Source organism: Urocitellus parryii, chromosome 8, assembly GCF_045843805.1.
Source record: "Urocitellus parryii isolate mUroPar1 chromosome 8, mUroPar1.hap1, whole genome shotgun sequence".
Lineage (NCBI taxonomy): Eukaryota > Metazoa > Chordata > Mammalia > Rodentia > Sciuridae > Urocitellus > Urocitellus parryii.
Genome location: NC_135538.1, coordinates 146304949 through 146330228, shown reverse-complemented (window position 1 = coordinate 146330228; position 25280 = coordinate 146304949). Strand labels below are relative to the sequence as shown.

The 25280-nt window shown below is 45.4% G+C and overlaps 1 protein-coding gene across 7 annotated transcripts in view; it reads left to right on the top strand.

Moving 5' to 3' along the window:
• Window positions 1-889: 889 nt before the first annotated feature.
• The window catches only part of Atxn1 (ataxin 1), a 384415-nt gene continuing 360024 nt past the window's right edge, over window positions 890-25280 (top strand). For 5 of the 7 annotated variants that reach the window (XM_026384574.2, XM_077801586.1, XM_077801587.1 and 2 more), the window contains exons 1-2: window positions 890-1056; window positions 8924-9038. The gene's annotated coding sequence lies outside the window, so the exon portion shown is untranslated. Of the gene's footprint in view, window positions 1057-1910; window positions 2241-8923; window positions 9039-25280 lie in introns of those variants that run through there. The other 2 variants (XM_026384575.2, XM_026384578.2) reach the window with 2 other exon arrangements.

Below are 25280 nucleotides of genomic sequence, written 5' to 3'. Positions count from 1 at the left end.
AAGCAGATTTTCCGACCTGCAGAAAGAAAGAAGGAGAGCCGGGAGGTCACCAGCTTTCACAGGCAGGAGAGGTGAGGATGCGTGTGCACTCGGGGGTGGGGGGACCCTTAAAAGTTTCCCGAGTTGCACTCTAAAGCAATCACGGCGGACCCGAGGTCTGGATTCCCCAAAGCCGAAGCCACGCCGGTTTGAGGGTTAACTTCCAGCTGACGATCAGAGTAAGCCCGCTGAGACGCTTCTGAGAACGCCGGGGAGCGAGGGCGCGTGGGGATTAGAATTAGCCGTCTTCCCCTCCCCCTTGGGTATTTCACTGGCTCGGAGCTGAAGGCTGACACCCATTGGGGGAGTCCCCCAGTTTGCCTGAGTTGCACCCGGTGCTGTCACTCGGTCCCCTCCAACTAGGTGCAGGGACCTGGGAGGCGCGAGAGCACCGGTCACCGCTCAAATTACCTCATCTCCCCAGCTCCCCGCCCCTTTCTCAAACCTGGAAGGAGCGTCTCCTCGGGTAGGGTCTCCCCTCCCGCTCCCGGCTCCCCAGCGGCTCTGGAACTGGCGCCGGCCTCCCCGGGGTCCGCCTCCCGGGGCCGCGCGCAGCGAAGGGTTAAGGGCGCGGGCCGGCCGCCGCGCCGTGCGCTCGCCGTGCTCTGTGCGGCTCGCCGGGCCGCCTGCCAGAGGGTGCCCCCACCCCCCCATGAAGTCGGATCCTTGAGCTGCGGCGGCGGCAGCCAACTGCTCCATATTTGGCTTCTATTACACATTTACATACTGGAGCGGGCGAGCGAGCGAGCGCGAGAGAGCGCGAGGGAGGGAGGGCGGGCGCAGGGAGGAGGGAGGGGAGGGGAGCGGGAGGAGGGGGAGGAGGAGGAGGAGAGAGCAGAGTATACCGCAGACATCATTTCTACTACAGTGGCGGAGCCGTACAGGACCTGTTTCACTGCAGGGGGATCCAAAACAAGCCCCGTGGAGCAGCCGCCAGAGCGACAGCAGCCGCAAGACATTGTTTCTCTCCCTCTGTCCCCCTTCCCCACGCAACCCCAGATCTATTTACACTTTACAGTAAGTGGCTATTTTTTTTTCCTCCTCTGATTCTTTCTCTACCCCTCCCCCTCTCCCCTTATTTAGATTAAAATCACCCCCCACCCCGCTCTCCCGAGAGGGGCAAAAGCAACAACCAGCAAACAAACCCCAAATCCCAATCGGCTGCACGGAAAACAGCTGGAAGAGGAGCGAAGGAAACCGACGCGTCGTGTTGTGTGTGTGTGTGTGTGTGTGTGTGTGTGTGTACATACAACAGTCCCCGGCTCCAGCTTCCCGGGCCGATGCCCCACTCTGGGAGCAGGGACGGCCAGCAGGGGGGCTGCCAAGGCCCGGGTGGGCGCCCGTCGGGCGAGGGGGCGCGCCCGGGCGGGGGGCGCGGACAGGAGAGCAGCGGCGGCGCCCCGCTCCGGCGGCTGCCGGTCCGGCCGCGAGCGCGGAGAGCCATGTCCTCCTCCCTCCCGGTGGCGCAGGGGGAGGCGGCGGCGGCCGGGGGTCGCGCTGTCCCCTTCGCGTTCCCCCTCCCCGGTGGGGGCGGTGAGAGCCACTGGGACTCGGGGAGGGCTGGACTTCCCTGCGGGTGGCCACCTGGCCCCGGCGCCCCGGGCCGGGGTCTTTGCGCGGAGGCCGGCCTCTCGGGTTTTCGGCAGCGGAGGGGACTGAGCCGGCAATCCGACAGGGACTTTGCGCTCGGTGATGCCAGGCTTGGGACACAGAGGGGCAGCCGCGCGGGGGAAGGGGTGTGCGGGTGCCCGAGCGCGGCAGGAGGGGCAGTGGCGGCCCTGGCTGCCGCCGCCACCGCCGCCCTGTTGGTGCGGCCGCTTCCTGATCATGTGCAGCCGCCGCCGCCCGGAGCTGGGAGCCCGCGAGCGCCCCAGCCCGGGCCGGCGCCCCCTCCAGCGCCCGAGGCAGGAGCAGAGGAGCCGCGGCAGGCGCTGCCCTCACCGGGAGTGAACGGCTGCGCGGCGACTGGAAGGGTGAATGAAGCCAGGAGGAGGGGAAGGAGGAGGCGGCGGCGGCGGAGGAGGCGCTGCGGGGATTGGGATGCGCCCTGGAGCCCCGCTGCTCCTTCTCTCCGGGCCAGCCGGAGACTCCGCCACTCCCGCGGCGGCCGCCGCCGCCGCCGCCTCCTACGTGGTTCCAGCCGAGCGCGCAGGCCGGTCCCGCAGGGGGCAGGGACCCGGGCCGGACGGGCGGAGCGAGAGGTGAGGCGGTGTCTGAGCGCGGCGTGAGTGTGTGAGTGCGCGTGTGTGTGTGCGCGCGCGCGCGTGTGTGTGTGTGTGTGTGTGTGTGTGTGTGTGTGTGCGCGCGCGCCGGGGCGGGGGGCGAGGGCCATCGCGACGTGGAGGGGTCCCTCGGTGGCCACTAGGACAGTGCAGCGCCTCGATCTCCTCTGTAGCCCCCCCCCCCGCCCTCAGGCCGCCTTCTGAAACTCCGTGGCTTGTGCTTTCATTTTATTGCAGACCACGTAGGGGGCTGACTGGAAGCATGAAACAATTCAGGTTTTCTAGGGTGGTTGAGCAAGAACCTTAATGGGGGGTGGAAGGAGGGTGGGGATCAAGACTGCCAGAAAACAACAAAACAAAACAGAAAATCAGTTTCTAAGACCGTGGGGTTCGGTTCGATCCCGTGGCTGCTCTGTTTTGTTTTGCTTTCTCGGTATATAATCCTACAGATAAGAGGGTAATATAAATACTTGGGAAGATTGGGAAATTACTGAAGAGTAGTAAGGGCGGAGGGGGGGAAAAAAAAGCCAGTCGGAAGCCGGTTATATAATGCGCGATGTGGCTAACAAGAACGGCAAGCTATTTTTATTTTGTTTACCGTATGTTGTGCAGTAGGGACTCCTCCAAACTGGTTCTGTCCCCGAAGAGATTCTTAGCTTCCCTGAGAGATCCACAGGATACAATTAGCAAAATTAGAAGACCCTATTACACCCACAGAATAAAAACTAATGCCTTAGAGTAGCATTCTCCGTTCACATCCTGTCGTGCATGCATGGGAATGTGTGTATGCAAATAAGTTCTCCCTTGGCAATCTAGTAGTCACATCTCAATGACATTTGTGTTTTATAATGCAGTCTGTTCTTAATATTTAAACATCATCGTTATAAATTGCACACAGCAGTGGGTAGTTACTTGCTGGTTATTTTTAGGCAGAATGGGTTACTTTTTCAACAGTGTTAGCTAAGTCACTTGTGTTTGGGTTTCTGAAAGGACTTGAGGTTCTTAGAAGATCCTGTTAAACCCACCCTCTGATTTATCTGAGGGTAAAGGGAGTTTTATACCTAAGTTTTTTTTTTTTTTTTTTTTTTGGAATGAAGCTATGCCTGGGGAAGCCAAGGGAGAGGTGGAAGAGAAAATCCAACACATGAACTCTTGGAAAGGGATTGCACATTACTGCTAATGCAGTGGCATTTAATCTCCTCTGATTGTCCTCTAACTGTGCATGCATCAGTCAATATTTTAGCAGCTCTGCAAATAAATGGGCTTGAATGCCACCTTCCACATAAAGCAGAGGTTGAAGGGCTCCCCTGAACCTCCTGCCTGCCTTTCTCATCATGCAGGTAGGTGTCAGTGGTGTAGGTTTTCCCTGCACTTACTCCAGCCCTGATCACTCATGTAATTAGATCAGGCTGCCATGGCAACAGACAGTGTTCCTCGTCCATTCAGGTGGGTTTGCCTGAACTACTCCAAGTGTTTTATGCACAGCATTTATGCTGCCCAAGCCAGATGAGAGACTTCACTATTTCAATTGCATCTTCTTTCAGTCATTCCGACGGCAGACACTGAATGAGGCTTCTACTCAACTTTTATAAAGGATACCAACACGCTGTTCTTACTGGGTACAGTATGTAAATGCATCTCCCCAGACAGTGAAAGGAGCCTGACAATCCTGCTGGTGTTTATTGTGAACAGATCAACAAGTATTTGGTACTTGTTAGAAACCTTTCAGAGCTTACTAAAGCAACATTTCTTTTGCAGTCTAGTGCCTTGGGCCTTCCAGGCTCTTAACCCTTTCAAGTGTGAAGAATACCCATCCTTTGGAACCCAGATGCCTATAGTGCTGGCTGGCTTTCTAAAGGTTTTATTTGGGGGATGTAACTTATTTGGAATAAGTATATCCCTCTTGTTACATCTTAAAATTTTATAGCCATTATTAAAAAAGTGGTACTGACAGTAAGCAAGCAGGCTGAATGTATTCATTCTTCCTTTGGATTTGTTGGCTGTGAACCTTAATAGTAATTTAAAAATAATTATTTTCTCAGTTGAGAGAAAGACAATAGAAGCCTGCAGCCGGTTGACTGATAATGTGTGGTGCTTTTACACATAAACAACTTGCACTCTATTTTTGGATATAATTTAATGAGCAGAATTCTGGTCTTTGCATTAGGTCACCCCCTTTTAAAGACTGCTAAACCAAGAAAAATAATAATATGGAAAAAAAAAGAAAAGTGGCATTAGTTGTTGAAGCTCTGTGCTGTTCAGGCAGCCCAAATAAGGAGGAATATTTTAATAACCGTAATATTTGAAAGAAACAATAATTGAGAATAATAGTGTGATGATTTAGTGGTGACCCTGCTAGTCCATTTACAGTTTTATGGCTGCCTAGCTAAAGTGGTAAATCATACCCTCGAGCCCTTCTCCCAGGACTGAGAGCTACTCAACTCTCCTCACAGGGGGTTTATGAGTTTCTACCGGTTAGTGAGTTTACGTGGTTGGTAAATTCACTATGACTGGTGAGATGAAGCTCTGCTGTGGTTAAAATGAGCTATTATTTCTGGGAGGTAAATACAGGAGAAGTGAGGATATAAAATAAGGCACAGTTTAAGTGTTACACAATGCCTTAGAGGTCCTGGATTCTATTTCGCAGCATGCAGAAAATTGGTCTACTTGCCATAAAACGTGTGCTTGTCGTTTTTCAGTACACAAACAAATTCATGCTAAAAAATATGAGAAATGTTTGCTTTAGATTGAGAACTGGGTAAGACCATATTTTTCTCTCTAGATTTCGTTTTAAAGGGGTTTGGTAAACAGAAGTACCAGTTTTTTAGAAATGTTATCACTAGGCTTCAGGCCTCTAAATTGCCTTTTAGAGAAAGATTAAAGAAAATCTCTTTAGCTCATAGGTTATATGTCAAATGTCTGAGGATAGCCATAAGTTTCAACATACCTTAAGTTGTCTGGGAGTCCTGGGAAAGGCCAGCTTTAAGAGATTATTAAAAAATTAGTAAACATTTCTATGGCTCCTGTTTCTGTTGTCATTATAGAGTTCAAGGACTCACATTCTTTCTGAGTAATATGGTGCCTTTCTTTCTTTCTTTCTTTTTTTTTTTTTCCATTCTGAAATGTCAAGTGGATTTTGCTTCTGCACATACCTTGAATGACAGTTTCTGATGACTAACACATTGTTAACACCCGGCTCACTTTGTTTCCCATTAGAAGTTAGTCAATAACTGTGTTTTACTAAAACCCTGAGACTCATGGAAGTAGGTGAATGCAGGAGTGGTTGTGAATTCCTTAAGCCATAGTTATCTGAAAGAAAATGTAGTTTAGACTCTGAAAGGCTTAACTGTCTGCTTAGGTAAAGCGACACAGTGAAGCAAGACAGACTATCTTTTTTAGGGAAAGAGAGATTATTTGATGCGCATTGCTTTACATTTTCAAAGTATTGTAATAGTTTGGCTTCTGTGAAACATTTAGATCAGTGTAGCTAAAATACTTTGAAGTATGACCAGAATGAAGATTTCATTCTGGTCATACTTCCAAGGTAAGTCAGAATCAGTCCCTCCTTATTTTAAAAAATGCATTGAAAACAGTAAGTTGTAGAAATGCCAAGAGAAGTAGTGATTTCTGTTCTGGGGCTTACATGTCACACTTCTTTTGTTTTTAAGATATGACTCTTCGAGTCATCAAGGACCCTGTTCACATTTTAGTTTCATTTAATTTAGTTTAATGGAATAAATTTATTCTTGAATTTTCTTTAAAAAGCTATAATATAATCATGAATATATAGGGTGCTAGTTTTATAATTTTTTTAAAATGTTGGCTGAAAGCTGTAATTGGATTTGAGGTTTTTAAAAATATCAATGCTTAAAATTTACAGAAGGAAAAGAATATTGTGTAAGGTAAACCATATGTTTTTGTAGAAACTTTTAATTTTTTTCCTTCTTTGATAATTCTATTCATATTATATAATTCTATTTGGTCTTTATCAGTTAGCAATATATTTAATCATCCTCATTAATCTGAATCTTTCAGACTGATGTACTATAAATATTTATACTGCATATCACCACTACGCCACATGTACTAAAACATGTTTTAAATGATTACAAACAAAAAAGCAACGAGCATTATATTTTATTGGATATATTTGATGTTAACAGAAATGTTTCATTGATTTTTCTATCACTTTTAATGCGTCCCATTTGTGAAGTAATAAAAACATCGCTAATTGCCATAATATAAGCAAAAATTGTATCCTACCTAAAAACTCCTCTTCAGAATACTCATTGTAGTGTAATCAGAGTTTGTGACTGCACAGGGCAGGGATCCCCCTGACTGGGTGTAAGCTGAGATGAACTCCTTTGTCAAAGGTGCTGTTTATGGAGGGAGTTAGGAAGCAGAAATTTTGAGTGACAATTTCCATAGCCTCTAAACCTCTAAGCTCCTATGCTTCTGACCTTCAAAGAGAATGTGCATTTCTGACACTGTGTAAAACAAAGTTACCTTTATTGTGCCCTTAGCTTGGGCCCTGTCTCCCACATTCTCTCCTGGTCTGTATAGCCCACCCTGTCTGTATTATTGGGGCCACCTTTCTTGGTCATCTTCCACTATGAATAGTGTTGTATTTTGTGCTCCACTGTGCTTTTGCAGTAGTGAATATTCCACTTTTATTGCATATCATCATATAAAACATCCTCTAGGTTACTGTTTCTAGTATACTGTTGGTGTGATTTGGCAACGAATTCACCTTGTGTTTATTCCTGTTTCTTCCCTCTGATGGACTATAACAAGTTACATCAGCTCTCTGTGTTACCCCAACTCCTGTAGCAACACAGATCCTTTTGAACTAAGCAGGTGGACCAATGTGAGAGTAAATTAATATTTTACGGCATTTGCATCACATTTGACTGTTCTCTGCATTTCAGCAGAATGGGAGGGGACTGTAATTTGGACTCTATAAAATCTTATCTGCCGGGTGATAGGTAAATAGAATTGTGTGCACACACGTCGATAGATGAGCAAACATTCTCTCCCAACTGTGAGCTCACCCAGCACTCCCCACTCCCTGCAAATCCACGGCACCTACAACTTGTTGCAAAATGATTACCAAAGTCTTTTGAAGCACGTTTTAGATGTTACCAGGTAAAATCAGGACTTCCCTCTCTGCTTTCAGGAAGCACTAAGATTCAAGAGAGTTTTGTGAACTTCTGTTTGACTTGGCCACTGTTTGTAATTCCACAGACTTCTTGGTGGAGGGACAGTGGCTTCCAAGGATTTAAAGGACACTAGAGTCGACATCAACTTTTCCTCCTTCTTTATACACAGATTTCACATGGTGAAGCCACAGGCTACAAAAGTTCTTTTGCATGGCAGTCCCAGGCATACAATAGATGCTTAAATAAATGCTTGGTGAATGGATTAGTTAGAAGGAAGAATACCTTGGCTACTATTCATTGCTTTGAAAAGTGCTGGAAAGAAATAGAAGTTATTTTCCTTTCCAGCTGGGCTGTGCTCTTAAAAATAGCGAGTGTGTATGGATGAAAATAATCATGACTACTGAGATGTGTTGCCATGTACCCAAGGATAATTGGCTCACTTACCTGTTTACAGATTATTCACATTGGAGATCAAATTCATAGCTCCAGAATAGTTTCTTTCTGACACCCAGTGTAATTCTGGGCCTTCTCCTTCCTACTGTTCCCTGGCGTGAGCTTAGGAAACCCAAACTAAATTTAAAATCAGCCTAAACAAATGTGCGGATCAGCTCCAGCAATCAAAGACTGTAAATCAGCTCAGGGTTTCCTAGTTTGGGGATTATTTTATCAAGCTGGGCTACTGGTTCTTTGTCTCTAATGTGGATAATTGGGTATCACCAGTGTTTAAAAATATAATTTTAATGGGTAGGGATAAATGGTATGTTAGTAGATCAAGCCCTCAACTTCTTCCATTTTTACGCATAGGTCTTTACTTCCCCAAAACTACTACAGGCACCAAGCTCCCTGAGGGAAAGGTATATGGAGCATCCGTTTCTTCTCTCATCCATCCATTCACACCCTTTGTGGCAAAGTGAAAATGACATAGACATACATTCAGTCATTAAGTGATTTGGGGTGGAAAGTCTAGTGAGGATGTGTGCACATGTTAAAATGCTCTTCTGCATCTTCTGCTTTTCTGTAACCCACTGGACTCGTATGCTACCAGCTAAGTTCTTCCATGATCCTTCCTCAAGTTGCCTGTTGACAGATAATATATGCCACATTAAAATTAGGCTTTGGCTGGATTACTATTTAGTCCATGTTCATTTCCACCTGATAGTCCTCGTGGGTATCAGCATGTGTTTATCCGATGTTTGTCTAGAATCGTTGAAGAAAACAGTGACAGTGGATGGCTCAACTGGGGAGACCATGCTTCTAATTTGACTGAAGGGATGACCTTTCTGTGTATTGGCTTCCCTCTGAGCCTTGGGGAATGAAACCAGATCTGCTTTTTGAGCCGGCTGGTGTCTGTGTAATGGTCGTAAAACAAATTGCAAAATCCGATGTTCTTAAACTTCATATTTCAGTGCTTAGGCACCTAAGATGGACTTGTTTTTTTAAAAAGCAGTTTATTCTGTTTTTTCATTTTGGATCTTCTCTCCTGTGCTTCCTGGACCCTTGCAGGAGCATCGTGCACCGAGTCACCAGGGTGGTCCATTCAAGCTGCAGATCCGTTTGTCCTCCTTACACAGCAATCTCGTCCCCCACTGCCACCACAGGGAAGTACATCGAATGTCAGGTGAGAGTTGTTTTCCATCGGAGGGTAGACTGTTGAATGTCATTTTCTTTGCAACCTATACTGTGTGGGAAATTGAGAAATTGCTCTGATTTATATATATATATATATATATATATATATATATATATATATATATATATACACATTTGGATTAAGGCTTCTGTTTGGTTTAAATTATTTGGTTCCTGAAGAAGTCTGTATTTGACTTTGTGACAATAGATTGCTGCCGTTTGGGACTTGAGCCTGACCATTTTAATTGTCACTTTTCCCGAAGACAATTAAAAATGTTATGCTATCAGATATCTTCAGTGTCAGTTTTCACATGTTAGGTTTTGGTTGTATTGGAATCCGGATGTAGGGGAAACCAGAACTGGTTGCTTGATCATTGGTAACTAGTATTTTTTTTGCATCTTGAATTTCTTTGTGACTGTTTGGATTTTACAACTTCCTGATTTCCTCACATACAGTAAATTCTTTTGGCCTGGAGGTTCGTGCAGCACAGAGTGTTATGTGAGGGCTGATGACTCATGGTTCTCGTTAAGGAGAAAACTAGAGGGTATGGCCATGAATGAAATCCAGAGCTAGCTGGGACATGGGGTAACAGGAGATGGCCAACAGAGGTGTACGCAACCCAGAGAGATTGTGAAATAGAAAATAGGAGATCAATTTCTATTTGCCTTGGGAGCAGTCCTGTTGGAATCTGTGGAAAGAGGCTAGATCAGAGGTTCCCAAGCCTGGGTAGGCAGCAGAATCACCTAGGGAGAAATTGGGGCTCCACCCTGGAACTCCTGAGTCAAAATGTTCCCTGCTGGTTCCCTGAACTCATTACTCTTCCAGGTGTTGATGCTGCATGGGTTTGGGAACGGTCTGTTTCCTTAGTTGGTGAGAAGCACTGTCTACTTTTACCAAACCTCACATTTGCCCAGAGGTGGGTATTTGCTTTTCGAGAATGTTCATTTTGAGAACGATTCACCCCATTTCTCCTTCTCTACTCTTAAAATCAGTTAAGTTACTGATGAATTCCATGGCCTCTCAGAGCCCAGAGCTCTGAAAGTAGCCCATCTGGGCTTAAAATTGGGAGGCCCTGCTCTGACCTCGACCAGTCCTGCATCCTTCCCACACCTCAGTTTCCTTGTGAGTAAGATGCAGAGGGCACACAGGGCTGCCAGGAGGATGGAGGAAATGATGGATGTACTGTTGGGTGGAGTGGTGCTTGGCCAGTGGCTCGGGACTGTTAACATCAGCCTCCACTGTGAGCAGGTAACTTGTCTCTGGGCAGGGTGCTTATACTGGGCTTGTTTTTTCAGACCATACATGACTAGGAACAGGTAAATATACCTAGACCTTGGTCTTTGGACCAACCCTGTCGACATTTGCAACTCTGCAAAGCCAGTGTGCCTTCTATTTTTTTTTTTCTAAATTGTAAATTCTGGATTTCACCACTCCCTTATTGTGGTAGGATGTATATGCATGTGTTTGCTTTTTTTAAAAATTACGATTTTTTTTTGTTATAAGATGAACTGATGAATTGTGGGCATAAATGGTTATTTGTGGTCTGAGTGAAAACAAAGCCCTGAGTGACATAGGCACTAAGCCTCAAAAAGGGGAGCTGGCGGAGTCCTCTGGGGGACAAGATGGAGGAGAGAGGGAGCTGTCACCGACATTGTATTCTTGTGAATTATGGAACTAGGTTTATTACATTTTATGGGCTGTGGATTAGAGAGGTGCTCTTTAAATGGAAAGAGAATAATGTAGAGTAACTGCAGGGATAAGCTTCTTAAGGGCTACAGGTGTCAGCTAATGGGAAGGGTGGGTGCCTTCCTGTTGATTTCCTGCTCAGTGGTGTCCCCATTTAGCAGTTAGATGCCAGGAGGAAAATCCTCACATTGCAGTTTGGGGGGAATCTGGTTCCGTTGCATATAGGGTGAATACATATGCAATGATTTTTTTAACCTGTGGTATTTATAAAGAGAGTCGTTGGTCATAAAAAAGTATCTCAAGAATTTTATTGTGAAGAAACCAGCAAGAATTCCTACCTCTGGGTCACGTGCAGCTCTTGGAGAAGAGACTCACGTGTTTCTAGTCTAATAAGCAAGTCCGTCTTATGAATACTCATATTGTATTGCTGACAAAATAGTGCAAAGTCACCTTGAATTTTTAGCAGCTGACATTTTCTGTGATTGCATTTAAAGGAAGCTTATACGCATTATCTAAACATTTGGCATAAATAATGGCCTCATTACAGTCCTCGTGACAGATGACTAAATGTGGGCAGGGGAACGGTATCATTCATGTTGTACTCAGTTATGTTCATTAAGTTTTTTTCTTTTTTTAAATGAAAGCCTGGATGACAATTATTTCTGGTTTTAGTCATTTTATAAATACGATATAGCTATAGCAAGTTATGACCTAACTAGTTCACAGTTACTATCTCTGTAAAGAAATGATTCATTCATTTATTCATATTGTGTGTGTGTGTGTGTGTGTGTGTGTGTGTGTGTGTGTATGTATGTGTTTTAAATGACTTCACGGTGCTGTAGAAATGGAAATGAGTAAGAGCTGCCGGAAGGAGGTTATCATCTTCATGGCCAGGCAGGGGAAAGAGGGAATGTTCTGAAATAACGAACACAAGGCAGAAGCGGGTGGGTTGCACTTTCTGGGGACGTCTAACAGGGGAGGAATTCAGAAGAGGGACCAGGGAGGGCTGCAGAAGAGGATCACTGGAGCTGATCTCTGGGGGCTGGATGGCATTGGTGTGGGAGCTGATGGATGGAACCCAAGGACAGCCAGCAAGTCACCAGCAAGTGCTCAGTATGTTACTGACCAGGCCACCCTGGTGGAAACACAGGTGCTGGCCTATATCTGAGTTTCTGGAGCCAGGCAGACAGTAGGGAGGGTGGGAATAAAATGGTTGCAGTCAATTTGGAGGAGTCATTGGAATAAAAGTGATCATGGAAATTGGGCTTTGGGTTCCTGTGTCTGGCAAAGAGCTGGACCCAGGTGGGAGAGGACTGCATTTCAGGGCTGACAGACGGTGACCTAGGATGCGTGGAGGGAAGGGTAGCTGGGACGTTGGAGGGCACTGCCCACCTGAGCCTCCTCTTCAGGACCTGGGGTGGAGAGGGTGAGGTGGAGGAGCCCGGATGCTGTGTGGGTGCATCATGGGGATTCCCTCCCTCCCCCCAAAGCTTGGGCACCTTGGAAACCAAGAGCTGAACCGCCACTCAATGAAATCTCAGCAAGACCTTTATTCCTGTAAGACCTTCAAAAAAATAGGAACTGGAAGTAATTTCAGCTGCGTCTAAGAGGCGAGTGTGTGAAAATGCGCGCAGCTTTTGAAATTCAGCACATGCGGGAGTTTTCATTTAAACAAATGATTCTTCTATTTCCCCCTAAACAGTCTCATGAAGAAGATTTTCAGTGGTGCCCTGTACGTAGAGACAACAGTCCCAGGGTTTCCTTTGATCTTCTGCACCGCGGGTTCACTCATCTCCTGTGATGTGCGTAAATGACATTGTGCTGTAGACAGCTTGACTCCGTAGCAATTGTTCGTTTGTGGCAATTCGTTTACGGTACTTTGATAAATCCCATTAATATGGGTGTGTTTTGGAACGTTAGAGGACTTACCAGAGGCTTTCTGCAGACTTTAAATAAATAAATAAATATATATATATACACACACATATGTATAAAGAGGGGGAGGGAGGTAGAGACACCAAACTTCTAGACATGGCTCTTTGAACAGTGTGGCTTTTCATTTATACTTTGTAGAAGGTAAGGAAATACAGAATGGGTGAGCCTTAGTTCTGGGGAGAAAGCTAGTCTAAGGTTTCATGGCTCATAGGGGAGGGAAGGCTGGAAGGATCTGGTTCCATGGGTGCTAGGGAGCGGTCTGTGTTCCTGTAGTTAGGGCCAACTTGAGGGTTAGCTAAGATTTTTTTTTTTTTTTTTGCCTCAGTTATTAAGGTGGGTTTCTGTACTATCTGCTGATGCTTAGAGTCAAGGCAGTGATTTACCTTTCTTCAGAGAGGAGGATGAGGAGAAAGAGAATGCAGAGATGATCAGTTGTTCACGATTATTACTCTGAATAGTCACCCACGGAATCATCACTGTAGCCCTTTCTTATGGGCACTCTGGTAATCCTCATTTCACAGATGAGAAAACTAGCACAGAGAGGGTCAGTAACTTGCCCATGTTGGCCCAGGAGTTAAGTGATTATGGTCATGCTCCGATCCCAGTTTCCCTCTTGATTTTGGCTATAGATTATCTCCCAAGCTCTGAGCCTGTCTATAGAAGCTTACAGGCAGATACACAAGGCAGGGCATGCCAGGAGTAAGATTTAGAGAAGCGTAACCCAGGTCTAGTGGGAGCTTCCCACTTCTAGGCCTGCCTGCCTGCCTGTCCACCCAGAGTCACCCACAGGCTTTGGGATACAGGCTGTCATGTAGAGTCTCCTCCATTTCTTTCCCTCTTCCTCATTCCTCCCTGAGATTCCTACGCACTTTCAGTAATTATTAATTGGAGAAAACGATGACACAGGCAATATGCTTATCTGTTTCAGAGGACTGGCTCAAGTTGGCTCCAGATGTTGCTTGGCATCCAGAGTCCCAGGGAGACGATGAACTTTTGACTTTTCAAAGAGCTTCTCTGGGTCACTGCTCAGCGCGCAAGACTTGGCAGACAGGAACTCTTTCTCTCTCCGGTGTGCTGTGCTGTGCTGGGTGGTGGTGTGGCCCTCACTGCGCAGTGGAGGGAGCTCAGGCTGCAGTGGGGTGGCCGTGGTGGGAAGCGCAGATCGTCCATCGCCCCCGCCTGCCTCTCCCAGTGCCTCATTCTCTCCCCTTCCCTGGACCAGTGAAGGGATCTTAGCCAGTTCATGTCCAGTTCCTCAGCTAGCACAGGGAACCCCGGATTGACTTTCTGACGTCAATTTCGCTGTTGTTGTTGCTTTTTGAGTTTTTTTTCTTTTTTTTTTTTGTATTTACCTGCAGAGCCTCTCCCTTCACAGACACTGGGAATGGAAGAGGACTTGAGATTCGCTCCCGTGCGCTGGCCTGGCAGCTCCAGTCGACATCACAGCTGTAATCATATGTGATGAATTTTTATTTACAGATTAGTAGACTCTGACTCTGACATATGACTAGCCCAGGAAGCTCCTCCCTACAACAGTTGTGTGTCATCTGCTTCAGAGAACTAATTGCTTGGCAATTCCCCCTTGGTAATTCCCTCTTTATTTTCTGATGAGTTACTTAACAGTGATGGGTTTGTTGAGCCGAGGATGGAGTTTACCGTGGGCTCCAGAAACACCACCGTCGTTGGCCTGGGGGACGTGTTTCTGGAATTCTGTGGCGCTTTCCCAAAGAAACACTGGGACCATTATGTGGCCTGTTCATATTTCACTCAGTCCTGGGTTCAACACAGAGCCGTGTACAGTTTTCCAAGGGGAATCAAAAGCAGGCCTCTTTCCAGACATGTACCCCCGTGCATTGGAAAATTATTAAAAAGGAATTTAATCTTTCTAGAATGTTTAATGCTCTTTTAAAAATATGATTCGAAATGGAGTAGCTCTCGACTCTGCTGCCGAGAGAGTGCGGTTGAGAAGAAAGCAGTTGACTGACAGTTTACAGCCCAGGTTACTTGGGCTGCCCACGCTGACCTTGCTGAGCCTCAGTTTCCCATCTGCAGAAAATACGGAGGTTGCAAGAAAGAATCTCTCGGGCTCCTTCTGCCTGTGACATTTTACAGTTCCTTGAATAGATTTTTATTGTGATTTTTCCTCTCCGCTCCCCCAAGACCTTGGCTTCTGTCAAACATCTTTTGCTCTTGTTTGACTTTGTGAGGTTTTGTAGTTAATTAGACTTTATACTTTAGCTCTTATTGTGTCATTATTTAGAGAGTAAGTCGTAAGTGGTGCCTAAGATCATTTATCAGCCCATCTCTATTAGTTTCCTACCTAAATACTTCCTCTGCCTCTTCTTGCTCTTCTCTCTGCCCTGCCCCAAACAACAGCTATTTTTGGAGGTGGAATGCGTCGTAACTGGAAAGAATCTTTCAGCAAATTGTGGAATTATTTTTTGCAAGAGCAGTGCAGAAGCTCAGCTCTTCCATGCAGTGGTATCAAGGGCCATATTCTGCTTTTAATTTGTAAGTAGAAATCCTTTCGATGTCATTTGGTTTTACCTGCAGGTGCAGGTTTTCGTCTCTGGGTAATACCTTTTCTCTTCTGCATCAACTTTTCCAATTAGTGTGTGCAGTGTTATCTGTCTTTTTGGTTAATTTATAAGCAGCTTTACTGATGCCTCTTGATTCATTGTAATTATTAATAGTTTCTTCAGGCAGCTAGTGCAAACAGAAGAGGTGACATTTGAGAGTTCTTTTGTCTTGTGTTGTTTGGTCGTCTTACTTTGTTTCATAGGTAGAGAAGGGGCATAGCCGGTATTTAATGGTTGGGGCTTGAAATCCAGCTCTGGCTCCTTAGCTGTGTGGCCTTGGTCATGTTTCTGGAATCTGCGGTCCTCAGTTTCCTCATCTGTTAAAGGAGGGTGATGACACCTGTCTTACAGGATGCTTGGAATGATGATATGTGTGCTCAGTGTGGGTGTCACAGAGGGTGGCACCTCTCTAACAATGAAAACAAGTGCACTTACAGGATGGAAGGAGAAGCCACAGCATTTGAGGGCTGGGAGGAAACCCAGCAAAAACAAAGGATGGAGCCCTGTTGGTAGCATGAGAGTAGCTGGTCATGGTGGCAGGGTTTGGATCCCAAATACACCTTTAAGCCTTGGAAAGGATCAGGATATGACCGCCTCTGCAAAGTCCATCTACTTCACAGAAAAGGGTGCTTGCCACCCCAGGATTGATAGAACTACGAATGTCTAACATTTATTCCCCAAACTTTATAATGACCAAGGGAAGCCAACCAGAACGAAAGTTCCCTTTGAGTCTTCCAATCCGATCCATAAGTCTTGCTCACTTTACTTGGTTGTCCTATAGTTCATGACAATTTGAAACATATCTTTTTTTTTCTTTTATCTTTCAGTTTTGCTTTTTTCCCACTTCCCATAAACGTTTTCATTTGCCACCTAAACTAATATGTTTGACATTCAAACGATCTCTTCAAAGATTCTATCAAGTTGTTCTGTCTTCAGTTCCACATTGTTTTGGCATTTGATTTACTTCTGACTGCTTACTGTTCCAAGGCTGTGGGTGGGTCCGCCCAGGTGTTATGTAGGGTGAGCTGACTGTAGAATGCTGTATTCCTGAGTTAGAGGAGTTTGCTCTGAATTGCTTTCTAAAAGGCCTCTACCAATTTACATTGTTACTAATGATATAGAAACATGTCTTGCTTCAACCTGATTAATTGTAGGATTTATCATTTTTTTTTTGTGGCTAATTTAATACGCTCCTTGGTTTTGAGATTTGCATTCCTTTGATCCCTTTCAGAGATAGAACATTTGCATCTCTGTTTATTTACTAATTGTCCTCTTCACAATTAGCAAATGAGAGTCTTGATGTTTTCTAATCTATGTATATTGAACTCTTTATGTGTTCTAGATATTAATCTTTTTGTAAAGTTGTATTTGCTGCTGCTATTTTTGTGGTCTGTTTTTTTTTTTCTTTTTTAAGTTTCAATAAAACTTTTTGTTGGATGAAAGTTCAGGTTTTTAGGTGAGGGATCTCTCTTCTCTTGAGATTGTATGCTGGGCCACCCTGGAAGGAAGGAGTAGAAGGACCATCTCTAGGTTCCTTACCAGGTGGCCTAGCAGGTTGGCTTTGCTGAGAGCAGATCTCCTGGGAATCCTTCTGTCCTCTATCTTCAAGGGCCCCCTATTCCTTCTCCTCCCACCTGCTCTTCACTCTTTGACCCTTACCCCCTGAGCCAGCTCCCTGGCTGTCCATCTCCTCTGTCCAGCACTGGGGTTCTCTGCCCTCCACTCCGGGTCCCTGTATCCCAGGGAGTCCTGCCCAGGGAACTGGGTTTGGCAGCCTCCTGCCCCTGGGAGAAGTCTGTCATGTTGGGCGTGGATTTCAAAGCCTTGATGTCAGCCTTCACTCCAGGGACCCTGGGTGGGAGGCTTCACTTCTTCACACAGTCCCGCTCCCCACAGGGGGGGCCCTGCTGAGGGACAAGCTGCTTGGCTTTGGTTTCCATCCATGTTGGGTCAAAGAGGGTGATGCAGGGTGATACAACCCCACTCCTCACCCTGGTGCAGCTCATCCCTGGAGAGGGCTCTTGGGCAGGAGGTTGGGAGCCCTTTCCTGGGCATCAAGTTTGGGGGAAGCCTGGCTTCAAAGTCTCAACTTGGGCTCGTGGCTGAGCCAGGCAGGGTGGCTTGGCATGTGCGGTACCTGCCTCTTCCACGGTCTCTCTGTAGGTACCCCGTCCTGGTTCAACCCAGTCCCCTCTCTGAAGCCAGAATGAACATTTCTGAATATCAGAAATACGTTTCCACCTGGGTCCTCCCTACTTCCTGCCCTGGTTTTTAATGGCCCAGTCCTTAACCTGGCTCCCTGTTTGGGGGGACTTTGCTATCGCTCCAGCCCTGTCATGTGCATTGCCCTATATCCACTCCACCTCCGTCATCATTTCCTCTGTGAAGTGCCGTATTCTCTTGTGTCCAGCTTTTAGATGTGCCGTGTTCCCTTCCTCTCCCTGTTTCTTAAGTCTCAGCTTAGAGTCCCCTCCTTGGGCTCCATTACTTGCAGCCAGTTCCAGACTCCCATGGTTCCCGTTGTCTCCTTCCGTAACTTCTTTATGAAGCCTTTGCCCAGCTCAGTGATAGGAGGGTCTCTTCCCTGTTGCTGCTCTTCTCAGCGTTTGGCTTACGGTCAGACTGCAATAAATACGGGCATTGCCCTTCATGCAGAATTTCGGCTTACAGATTCGGTGGGAGCCCCTCTAATGATATTGCCTATGACTTACGCAGTTGTGGCCTGGGATCCCTGTGAGGTCTAGTGGACCACCATGGAGGAATGAGAAATGACATGCCTGTTGGAGTGGCTTTATGCACCATGACCATGTGTGATAAAAGTGATGCAAATGTTGAAAAAGCTCTGCTCAGGTAAAGAGAGGCCCAGGGATGAATTTTGTGGAACAAAAGCTGTCTGCAATGGAATGCTGGATCTGCTCGGTTTAGAGCTTTATCATGCTACACACATGACCACAGAGACACTGCTATTGCTGAAGTTCAATGCAGGGAAAAAAATGGCTTTGTTTTTGATCGTCTAAAACTATCTTCGTATTAAAAAAAAAAAAAATCCTGTTGAATTTCGGTTGTGTGATGATTCTTAGAAGCCCAGCTTACCATGTTGGACGAATGAATGAATTTGAGGTTTTCATTTCTAAAATCTGTTCTCTGACCTTGAGCGGTCTCCTGAAGTTCTCCTGAGACCCTACCCTTCCACTCAGGAGAAAGTTCCTGGGGAGATAACTATCCCACCAGGTCGTTTTGTCTGGAAGAAAGGAAGGGTTCTGAACCAGGCTGCTGAGGTGTGGGTGGAGTACCACGTGGGAAAGGGAACCCTAGGAAAGGGGTAGGGGACCCAAACCTCTGCTCTGCATGACATTGCCCATAAGGAATGGGACTGACCAGCCACTTCTCCGTCTGGTATGGGTTTGTGTGGGAGTTGTCCCATTGGAGGACACCTTGAGCAGGTAAGGGGTGTCCAGTTGTGGTGGCTGGTGTGAGGGACCTGTTGGAGGTTCAGCAGGTGTGGGAACGGCAGTGGGACATGGAAGAAACCGATGCCCTGTTCCCTCCTTGGCTGCAGCATCCAGGGGGAATGCCCCACAGTCCTTTCCATCTCCTTGGGCTCTGGAAGGTTCCAAGTGGCAGGAAGAAAAGAGGTGGCGTGAATTTTGTTTGGCTTTCTCTTCCCCTTTCCCAGGCTCCATCTCTGCCTCACCCCTGTAGCCTCCTGGGTCCCCACAACCCCACCCTGGGACTCCTGGGGAGACACCCTTTACTTGGGACATGGGGTGGGACATGGGAACGAGCCTTTTCCCTTGGATGCTGCCTCCTGGTGCCTGGTCTGATAGTCTCCAGAGGACAGCAGTTTAGCTTGGCTTCTTTTTTCTGTTTCTGAATCGTCATAGGTAGATGAAACAAGTTTATTGACACTGGCAAAGAGGTTCTGTTTGTTTATTTAAAATCCTCCTTCCCTAAAACCTGGCTTTCCGTGGCGTCTGAAGGACATATGGTGATAGCCTCGAAGCCCAAATTTTGGTGTTTTATTTTGTCTTGCCTGTTCTATTTAAGTCTCTCTAACCCTTTGTACCTTTCTCTACTCTTCAGAAAGAACAAGTTGTATTTTTTTCCCATCTCAGCATCATCCACGAGCAGTACTATTTTAACAGTCTGAATAAACAGATATAAAAGGAGGAAGATACGGGTTTTTTTTTTTTCCCTCCCAGAAACTGTAGATCTATTTCAATCATCCTCCAGATTAGCATAGGCACACATGAGCAATAAGCAACACTGAAAGGAAGAAAAATAGGTTTCCGCACGTGACCTTGAATGGGGTCTTACCAGTAGTTTCAGGGCCCTCCCCAGACAAGACTCTGGAATTCACACTTCACATGTCTTTGAACCCTGGAGAGAGGGCCATTAATCTATGGAAATGAACAAACACTGGCTGTTTGCTATCCTGCTGGGCAGAGAACATTTGGTGACCTGACTAATCTCAAAGTTTCTTTCTCTAAGTGGTGCACTGAAGTCAACTCTTGGCCCTGAAGTCTCAGGAAATGATTTTGTTAAAAAAAAAAAAAAAAAAAAAAAAAAGAAAGAAAGAAAAGAAAAGAAAAAAAATTTTTTTTTTTAACTTTCCCATTTTAAATGTCCAGGGTCTTCAAAGACTCCACTGGGATGAAAGTCCCCTGTTTCCTGTTTCTCTTAGAGGACTAGTCAAAACTACCCTTGTCTCGTGATTGCGTTTTGCAGCCTGAGCCTCTGATTTAGTAACTACAGCCTTAAACACCACAGTCATCTAGACCATGTGCAGCGACTACTGTGTCATGGGCCCGCCTCGACTGATAATAGCACCTCTCAGAATTCAAGTGCCTGCCAAATCGTTTCAGTGGATAGTCATAGAGACTCTGTGCGTAGGGCGTAGCCTCCTCGTTTTCTAAGAGAAAATAGAATCTAGGAGTTCTGAGACTGAGTTACTGGGTCCCAGTGGCTAGATCATCAGTACTGTCACCCTGGCTTTCTGACTTGTCATTTATCTCTCTTTCCCATCTCCTGGACAGTCCACATACTCCAGGAATGTCTCCAGCGGTATCTCTGGGTTCATAAAGAGAAAACAAACAAAAACCTTGTCTTTGTTTTTATAAACTGGCTCAACAGGGCAATTTTCATCTTGGCCTGGAAAGATGAAGAAATACAGGGGTCCAGCCTCTTGGTGTAAGCCATTCATGGTTACCCTGGACACATTTCATTATAAGTTTGGATGTCAGATGGGTTTGGAGTGCCTACAACTAAATGTGAAGGGTGGGTGGAGAGTGAGTCTCCTTTTGCGGCAGCCACTGTACCTTTAAGGTTGCACTTCTTAGAGCTTTATTTCCTTTAATGCACCCATGTCAGCAAGGTCAGAAATGTCAGGGAACTAAATTGATCTTGTATATGGAATCTTGAAATCAGATGCCATCTTCTCGGAGAAGTCCTTGCCAGTGGAGGGTGGGAAGATGGTCAGGTCAGTTCCCTATCTGTCTCGTCCTCCTTGCTTTCCTGCTGGATGCTAGGGAAGTGGTGGGTAGAGGAAGCTGGGAGCCAGCCTTCCAACCGCTGGGCAGCAGGGGACAGCGCAGAGCATTCACATCTGCAGAGAACATGAATGGCGGCCCTGATAGTTAAGTATCTACTGCTCTTCCACATGGAGTGGTTCATCTTGGGAAAACACTGTTCAGCCCTTGATACCAGAGTCTAGAGCTGTTGAGAAGCCTCTTCCTTCTTTGCAGAAGTAACCAGCTGTCTGGTGACCATGCTGTTAGTTGCAGAAAGAGTTGGCCTCTGATTCACTTTTGGTGTTGACCGAAGAAGCCAGGCTTACCTGATATCCTCAGGAGCAATGTTGCAAAGGAGACCAAGGCGATCTCTCTGTCTCCCTCTTTCTCTCCTTTAGGCATCCCCTCTCCATCTCTTTTCAGCTTGCTCCCAGCCATCAAGGACAGTCAGCCCAGTGGGGAGTTTTGTTTGGCAACGGAGTATCTAAGGATGTTTCTCTCTAATAGGTCCCAGACCGAAAGTGCTCGTGGACATCTCTTCTTGCCCCAAGATCTTCATTGGAAGCCCTTCGGATTTGGTGTCTTTGCTGTTCCAAGTCTTAATGAACTTTCCAGGAGGCAAACTGTATCACCATTTTTTCTGGGCTACCCTAGTGGATGACACCCAGCTTCCGAGACCTCCTTTCGGACCTCGTCCCTGAGAGCCAGTGTTTTAGCTGTCTCCTGGTCAGAAGCCTGTTTTGGACCGGTTCTGAGCTGGTGCAGGCTTAGTCACTAATGGCCAGGAAGCTGCTGTTAAATGTGCTGCTTGATCAGCTTACAGCCACCCTGCGCTTGCCACGGGCAGAGCATGCTTCCTTCTTGAGCTCTTGGGGAGTCTCTGCACCAGTCCACTAGAAACAAGGCATCCATCCATTCTTTCCATCTTGGCGGTTACCCAGGGCCATATCCTGAGGTGACCTGCAGTAGAGGGAGTGGAGGATAAATTCACCTTGCACAGGCTTGTTCCTGCTAGTTCCAGCCTGTCTCTCCCCACAGATCAAGCTTTTAAATATGCCAGTGATTGGTTTTGTGTAGGAATGTGTGGATTGTTGGATTGGAAGCATTCTCTCCCCGGATTTCTCATGTTTACATAAGCAGACATTTTTTTAAAAAAATGTTCTATTGCTGATTTAAATAGCAGGGCTTATTTTAAAAAGTTATGGGTGCTTAAAGGTGGTACAGAATAAAAAATGCAAAGTTTTGTTTTTCTTCATTGCAAGTTGTAAGACAACCAAAAGGTGTATATGTTCATGTTTTGTCAGGAAAGGGTCAAAACAGAAAATTTGCAACAGAGACAAACTAGAATAGAACAAGTAGAAACAGAAGCTGACAAATCTATGCCCCTTGTTGGGAGTGTAGCCATGGAATGTTATGTAGGACCAAAAGGAATGGAGGAGATATTTCAGTAACATTTTGTTCTCTGTCAAAAACCTTCTGAAATATAAATCTGCTGTGTATTGGAGAAAGGAGGCAGCAATTGATTCAAGTTGAATGGCTTTCATTTAACTAGAGGAGTCCACAGAAAGCAACCCTTGTTCTGACAACCATATTTTTGAATTTTTGGACTTAAAGGAAATTGAATTCCTGTTTACATATCTTCTAGGATTGTTTTATTGACAAAGACACAGGTCAGATCCTATTACGGTGGCAAGTGTTACAGCAAATAGAAACATTTCTAAATGAAATATAAACATTTCTGAGCCATGGCCAGAGCCTGCAGTAATACCAGGTGGGGAATATGAAGCCATTTGCAGCTATAAATACTGGGAGTTGTAGATGTGCTTTTTAAAAAACGAGTTCTTTAAAAAAATATTCTAGTCTTTTGCCAACACACACCCATACACATAATTCACCTATTTGCATAATAGAAGAGGAAAAAATTATATATCCATATATATATCCATATATATATGATATATATTCAACTTTATTTTGGTCTCTCTGGAACAGATTATCTTTTTTCTTCTTCTCACGAGGGCTTCTAGAATTGCTTCCAATTACTGAAATTTCTTAATTGTCCACAAATATGAATGTCCTTCTAAGGGTCTTGCCATGTCAACCAACTCAGCCAAGAGTCAGTGGCCAGTGTTCATGGTTTAAGGAGCTGAACTTCAGAATTAAGGCCCCCTGCAAGGGGTATTGTGATTCGGTTCTCCATTCTGAACCTCTGGAAGAAAAAGTAGGGTTTTTTTTTTGTGTGTGTGTGTGTGCGTGTTTTAAATCTCCCAAATCATCCTGGCACTGAACCTGGACTCATAGCAAGTGTCATTTTTAGCATTGACTATTACTCCTGAAATTTTGGCTCTCGGTGGCCTGTGGTTCTGTAGACTCTGAATTTCCCCAAATGCCATTAAGGACTTAAATGCAGAGTATCTTAACATTCTACGGTTGCCAATCAAGAGAAAGCTTCTCTGGGAATAAAGGTTTGCTAGGTTGTATCCCCGTTCTGTCTTCAAGCTTCAGCCCCGTGTGCCTGTGTTTTATTTCCTTTCTGTTTATAATAATTCACGACTTGAGTTTATTGTTTTCTTACTTGGAAACTACTTAAAAAAAAAAAAAAGGATTCCCAGCTCATAAAAATGTAGGAAGGTTCCATTCTGTTCATTCTTCTTACCTCTCATGGCTGGGCCATCGTTTCTCTCTCTGTCCTTCTGGGATTTCATCTTGCTCAGCAATTCCAGCGTGTGACTCTGAAGCTATGGTTTGAGTTTCCTGACCAACTTCTCCTTGCATCCGAGACCATTTCCTGTGCTGAAGCTGCTGGCATCCATTCACCGCTCCTGCTCAAAACTGAAACTCCTGGTGCTGGGACCAGTCTTGACCACACTATGGATTTCTTCCTCCATCTCTCGTTCCATTGTTATTTCCCGAGGAGGAAAATCTAGTTGTCATGAAGAACTGCATTTCGACCTCGCAGTAATTACTAAACCTCTGTTGGGTTTTTCTGTTCTCCTGCTCCACTGTACGACTTCCAACTGTAACAGCGACCAATGGGTCTTTGACAAATGAGTTGTCCCTACACATGCTTTATAATATTACACGAGCTGTTTAAAAATAATTAAGCTTCTCTCTGTGTTCTTCGCTCTGGGTCAGGAACCTTGCTTGCTTAGCCCTCCAACACAGAAGTTAATCACAAACGGGTCCTCTGAACCAAATAATTAAAAATAGAGGGAATTTTCTGAACCCGGCGGTTGGCAGAGAAGTCCGTACATCCATCTGTGCCTGGTTAGGAAAATATCTCACGATGTTTAAATAGCATCAGGCTTGCTCTCTTGTGTGAGGGGGTCTGTGTGTCTGCGTGTAATTCATGGCTCTGAAGATTTGACTGTTAGCTACTCTTATTTTTAAATAGTCTCTGGCCAGGAAACAGGAAGGCATCTCCAGGTGTTTTGTGTATTCTTTATTTGCCAGTTTCTGTAAGGAGCAACGATTTTGCTCTTGCTGTTGTCATGAGCTGGAAGTTTTCCTCTTGGCCTGTGTTTCATTAGAAGATGAAAGAGACATGATGTGATGTTGAAGTCTTTCTGTCTTTTGATTCTCCACTTACAACTTACCTTTGCTAATGGCTTTCAGGAGCTGTTCTTAATAGACGCGGAATACTGACGAATCTTTCCAACTTGGAATGTGGCAGGTTCGGAGTTTCTGCTCCCTGGAGAGGGGATTTATGCCTAGAATATACATCAGATTCAGATTGTGAGTGACTGGTTGGAGAGGAATCCTATTCTTCAACTTGGACTTTTTTTTTCTTAGCAGTGATCAGTGTCTCATAAAATCTATTCACTTTGGCCAGTTTTACAGTTGGGATATGACTTTAAAATAAGTTTTTGTTTTATAAGATTCAAATTGTTATGTGATAGAAAGATTATGCCTTCTGGTATTTTCTCTGTTGCAGTGATCTCTTCTTATCCTTAGAAAATGCTTATTTTAGGTTGGTTTCTCTCTCCCAGGAGAACTGTTCTATTAAATAATAACTAATGCCCAATAAATACATGGAAGGGAGATTAGGAATTATTAATGGGGGTGGGTGGGGGGAGGCAGGGAAGGAAAAAGAAATGTCTTACTTTGATTCTTCTGGCTCTGAAAGGTATCTGTTTCTCCGGGTTGTCAGTTTCTTTATGTTTCCTGAGATTTAGAGGGTAGGCCTATGCTTAATGCTCTAATAATAGAATTAAGCACTGAAAACAAGAGCTGTGGATTGACCATGCTCACATTCATGGAAATTAAGGAAGGAGGAATGGCTTCAATCAATTTCATTGTTAATGTCTCAGTGAATTCCTGAGTGTAGCTATTGCCGTTAGCTTGGTTAGCTAGGCGGTTTGTCATTCATGAAATTTAAAATCAGGAGGGCCCCAAACATCTCTCGGTCCAACTTCCTCCTCTTACACGCAGCCCTATTCATTTCTTGTAAGCCTGCCATGTGGGAGGAGGCTGGTGTGCTAGAGGGAACCAGAGAGTTGAATAACTTGTGGCTCATGGCT